The sequence below is a fragment of the Centruroides sculpturatus genome, unplaced genomic scaffold (genome assembly GCF_000671375.1).
Source record: "Centruroides sculpturatus isolate CEXI.00-Female unplaced genomic scaffold, Cexi_2.0 scaffold227, whole genome shotgun sequence".
NCBI lineage: Eukaryota > Metazoa > Arthropoda > Arachnida > Scorpiones > Buthidae > Centruroides > Centruroides sculpturatus.
The window spans coordinates 203,443-209,768 of NW_019384481.1; positions in this window are offsets into that span (position 1 = coordinate 203,443).

Consider the following 6,326-nt stretch of genomic DNA (forward strand, 5'->3'; position numbering starts at 1 on the left):
GGGCCTTCAAAAGTAGGTATTATATAATTTTTACCACGATTTTTTTCAAAAAAATTTTAAATAAAGATATTTCTTTTATCCATGCATATAAAAAATACAATAATAAAACTATATAGATTATATAATTAAAAACATTACAATGGTGTAAAAATTAAAAAAAGTATTAATTAAATGGAATTGTATCATAAAATTTATTCTTTGTGTTTTGCTTTCAGAAAAATTCTTATTATATCATTAAAATATGAAATATGTGAAAAATAATTTTTCACATATTTCATGTTCTGTTGATAATAGTTAGATTCGGAAGGAATCTGCAGTTTAGACAGCATATTTAAACATTGTAATAGAATTGCATTAGTTGTATCATTGCAGCATATGGTACAAAATATTTTAATTTTATCATATAAATCATCACCATTAAATCCCAATTATCACTGTTCCTTACTGCTAAATCTAATTCCATAATGATTCATAAGGTCATCCTTGTTCATCATCTTTAATATAGAAATACTGTGAAGAGAACTAAAAATGGCACTCCACTCTTCAATTTGCTTAAATCTTTCCTTTGTAAAGCTTGTTTCTCAATCTACTTACTAGTGGTAAAAAGTAGTTTCTATAGAAATTTGTTTTGGGAGTATCTGTACTTATATCCATTTTTTCATAATCAAATAAACATTTTCATTTTTTCCATCTGACTTCTTTGAATACAAGAGAAATGCTGCATTTTGTAAAACTTCATTTGCTATTAATTTTGATTTTACAAAACCATTTTCTATAAAATTTTTAAAGTAATTCGTCAATCTCTTTAATAGTGATGTTACTAAACTTACATCAATGTCAATTTTTTGCACACTTTAACTTAGATAAAAGAAATAATTGCTGATAACACAAATTCAAAATTACAATACTTTTGAAATTTTTTAAAATTGAATTTTAACACAACAAATATTTTTGAACCATTTCATCACAGCTATTAACATTATTATTGAGTACTTTTATAGTTACTGCTTTTAAATTTTTACATTTTCTGTGCTATAAAGACTTAAATATGGTAAGGAAAATTATTGCAATTCAATATATTTCCTATGGAAAATTACACCTAATTACTGTAAAAAGCTGGGATAGCATATAAAATCAAAAACTAAACTTCTTAAGGAATGGCCCCTTTAGGCATGGGACCCTGGACAAATGCCCCAGGTGTCTGGCTCTAACAGCTATACTGATGCTAATGGCAGGACAAGTAGCAGTTTCTATGTATGCAAATTTGCTAGTTACCTGCCAATGGTACAGGAAGAAACAGTGTTCTGTAGTGAGGCTTCTACCTGTCTTTGGATGGTTGGCAAAGATATATTAAGATGGTTGGATGGTTGCAGCTATTAATGTAATCTCACTATCAGACAATCTGACCTGATGTCTGTATGAGGCATCCAGGGACTGAATGCTATGTATGTGTTCTCTCACACAATCACTGCCCCAATGTCTGCTTTAGTAATATATGGACAGATCAGAACAGCCTAGATGGTGTCAATTCAGCAAAATGGCTATCCTGCTTCCCTCAGCCTGATAATGCAGCCTTTCTCAAACTCAGCTGTGTTTAATGTTGTTTACTGTGTTGTATAGATGTGCCTGGCATGTGAAAAACTCCAAACAACAGGAAATTTAACTGAAAATTCTGAAGACAGTGAATATCTGTGAGCCTTTTTATAAGATACTGGAGTAAAAATTTTAAGGCACTTTGGTGGCATTACCTGGCATGCAATTGGGTGCACAATTGTGATCATTTACATACATATCTGAACAACTGTTCAGAGTTTTGCATTAATTGGTCAATTCTATCTAGATTTATAACTTGTTGTCAATGAGTATAGATTCAAGTTAATTTTGATGCATCTATATAGTTTCATAATCACTGAAGAACTCATCTGCTATCTTGAGATCTTTAATTTGTGAAAGAGCAAGAATGGTAATCATTGAAAAGACATTAGTATAGAATATAAATATGGAAATAATTATTCAGCTTTAAGATATACAGAAATGTAATGAATAATGCAATTACAGTGCACTCTGTGCCGTTTCAGCGGTAATGATCAGGTTTTGGGCTATACATAACTTTATTTTTAATTTTTTGTTTGAGTTGTATAAAGAATTGGTAGCACTTTAGAGAGAGGGAAGGATTATTTAAGGAATTGCAGATTGACTGCCAGGGTCTTTTTCCTTTGTGTGTGTTCAGGTATTTTGAGGAATTGTATTGTGAAGCAAAAGCATTATATCTAGACAGACAGGTAATATCAGACTAGTATCAAAGCAATCGGTTTGCATCAGCAGAATTGTTAACCGGAGGATTGGAACATTTGTTGGGTTTCAATCAATTGTCAGTAAGGAACATTTACTGAGAATTATTTCTACGTGAGACTGAGAGGACTTTTATTATATAAAACTCATTGTACGAACAAGCCTGTATAATTCGTAAGTGACTGTTTATGTGTTCTGTGACAACTGTGTAAATTTTGTATATCTTGACATTCTAGTGTGTACATAAACTTAGTGTTAAATTGGTGTTCCTTTGTCTTCCTTCCCACATGATAATCTTTCACATTCACAATTATGTAAATACCGATAAGTACAAATGGTAACAAAAAGAGTAAAACAGTTATTTAATGGAACATTAAATAATTTTATTAAAAGTAAACAAATTATTTATTCGACTTACTTCTACTGTAAACCAAAACAGTGCTTATTTCAAAATATTTTCACAAACGTTTTCGAACTTAGTTCTTCTTCATGTGAATAAAATGGGTAGAATCGATGTTATTCGAAATCTGAACTCAATGTTCTAAGGAAACTCTGCAATCATCGTGTTAAACTTGTGCATGCTCTGTAGATAGAAGGATCGCTTTTGGCTTCTCAAGTGTCGTAAATAAGAGTTTGCCATGCTATCGATAAGGATAGTTCATCCTTATTGTTTATACACTTATCTTCTCTTGCTGTTTTATAGATATATATCGCTTCCATAGTAGTAATAGTAGGATAGCCATGAGGATCGAAAAAATGATGCATTCACGAAGAACAGATCTAACAGAACCACAAGGGCAACAAAGTAACACTCAGAAAGACAGAATCCTAATCACTTATATTCCGTACTTAGAGAAAACCTACAAAGAGATCGCCAAAAGAAAACATGCCTCCTTAATATTTAGAAGATGTTCCACTATATTTAGAATGCTAAATAATGCAAAAGACACTCCACACCAAAACAAATTAGCAGGAGTATACAGGATCCCTATAAAAGATCATAGGTGTGATAAAGACTTAGTATACGTGGTATCCACAAAAAGATCGTTGGAGGTGAGGATCAAAGAACACAAAGCAGACATCCTACATAAAAGATATACTACAGCATTAGCACAATATTCCACGGACCCTGACATACAAGCTGTATTTGACAAGGCAAAGATAATTACACCACACAGCTAATACACCATTTGCGCTGGATGGAAGCGATATACAGTATATCTATAAAACAGCAAGGGAAGATAAGTGTATAAACAATAAGGATGAACTATCCTTATCGATAGCATGGCAAACTCTTATTTACGACACTTGAGAAGCCAAAAGCGATCCTTCTATCTACAGAGCATGCACAAGTTTAACACAATGATTGCAGAGTTTCCTTAGAACATTGAGTTCAGATTTCGAATAACATCGATTCTACCCGTTTTATTCACCTGAAGAAGAACTAAGTTTGAAAACGTTTGTGAGAATATTTTGAAATAAGCACTGTTTTGGTTTACAGCAGAAGTAAGTCGTTTATTTTACAGTGCGTATAGAGGAGATTATAAATTATTTATTGATATCATTAGTAAAATATGAATTGTTATTAATTATTATTATGAATAATAAGATAAGATAAGATAAATGGCAATTTGCTAATTAAAAGTAGAATTTATTTATGAATGCCATAAGATCATATTATGAAACATAATTTATTGAGAATATGAAATAATCATTACTAGTTAACTGATTGTATTTACAAATAGACACTATCATACTAAAAACCAGCAAAAAATTCAAATAAATTTAATAAAATCAAACATTGTCTTCTGTTTTTAAACAGACATCTTCTGGTTACATAAATGGAATGCAAAATGGAACAACCATTACTTTCTAGCTTTTAAAATGAGTGTTACATTCTGCATTCCATATGTGTAACCTGAAGATGACCATTTAAGAAAAGAATAAAACATCTGTTTTTATTAAATTAGTTGGAGTTTTTTGCTGGCATTTTGTGTAATAGTGTGGTTTATTGAGAATATATGATTAAAACTGAAATAATTTAATTATATATTTAATTTGATGTAAATATTATATAATTAAACCCTAATTAATGATTTATTAATGTTTTCAAATACATTAATTAATTCACTGTATTCTGTGATTTATATAAAGCAAATATGTAAAAGTATAGATTATTAATTAAACAGCATATACATTATTTTCTAACAACATATATTATTAAGTCTTAATGTTTTTGTCAAACCAGTGGCGTAGCGTGGGTGTCAGCCGCTCGGGGCGGAGGAAAATTTCTCCACCCCCTTATTTAGATATCCCAATTTAAAAGACTAAAATTCAGTTTTGTTACAGAATAAGTAATAAAAAATTCCATGCTCATTTCAATCGGTCCAAATCATAGATGTGGCAAAAATATGAAATAAAATGGTTCAAATTTTTACAAGATATTATTATTATTTATTGTGAAATTTTGCCGCCCCTACTATGCTACGCCACTGTGCCAAACCATTCAAATCATAAAAACAAATTTTTCACAATTGAAAAGCTTATATCTCTTTATTTTCCTGGCTGTTCTATATAACAGAGGAAAAGTATGGCAATCAATCAAAAAATGATCCCCCAGATTTTTACATTTTTTGACTTGGGAGCTTGAAACATCTAGAAATGCAAAAAAATTTGGGGGTAATTTCTATATGTATGGATGCTATGTATCTGTGTGGGAGGGCACAATTTTGTTCATTCTCTTTAAAGCTTAATAACTCCTGTGCTTTTTGTCAAAATTTCAGAAAATTTTGACAAAAAGCACAGGAGGTATTATTCTGAAAATTTTCTGAATTATTCTCAAAATTTTCTGAAATTTTGAGGTTTGTGTATTAGGGAGGTTGATGTTAATAAGTTTTTGTGGTTAAAGGTCAATGGGGTGGGGAGATAAAGGGGGTCATGTGTCATAATGCCAGTAGGGTTGGACTTAATGTTTTTATTTGTTATTAGCATTTACAATTTAGTACTAGTGTAAAATATCATAAAATCTAAAATTAATTTACAATTTTGAGTAACAGGAAAGTAAATTCTCCAAAAATATTTAAGTAAATTTATAATGATGTTCATTACAAATTAAATTCATTATTTTTGATATAATTATTTCTTAAGAAGGTATTATTTCTATATTAAAAGAGAAATAGCTTTCAAAACTGTCAAAGAGACTCTTGACATAAATACAGTGTCAAGAATACTTTCTACCATTATAAATATATTAGCAATGCTGGAAGGTGTAAAATGATTTAATTATAATTATTAATTAGAAATATTGTACAGAAATATTTTAATTTATTAACTGCTACAGTAAAACAAATTAAGACTTGATACTTTAAAATAATTATTGAAAACATAATTATTTACAGCAAATATTAAATAAGCAAGAAACGAGAAAACTTTCTTTCACTTTTAAATATTAATAAATGGTAACAGAAGGATAACATTATACTAAAACTGAAATTTTTCAATTAAAAATACATAGACAAAAGTAATTTATTTAAAATTTCTATTAGCAATATATTATTTACAAGTATTATATAAACTTAAATAGGAATTGATTTTTAGGGCAATTTATTTAATTTAAAATAAACAAGTTTGTTCTATTAAATATTTATTGAACTAGAATGTTTATTTTCTTTGTAATTTATATATTATTTAATATACATAAATTTTAAATAAAGATTTAAAGCTGTTTTAATCTATCTAATTCATTTATCATCTTAAGTATAATGCTGAATTATGTAAACAATGTTCAAGCAAAATAACTATCTTACTTATTTAAAAAATTAAATTTATAGCAGTATTTGATTTGAAAATAAATTTTTATATAAACACACAAAAACTTATTCATTACTTTTGGTAATTAATTAATTAACATAACTTAGAAAAAAATAAAATTATAATTAGGAATTAAAAATATGTTTTTTGTTTAAACCCAAGTAAAATTTTAAATATAGTCGACCCCCCTATAACACGGTAGATATGTTCCGGTTTTTATGAAT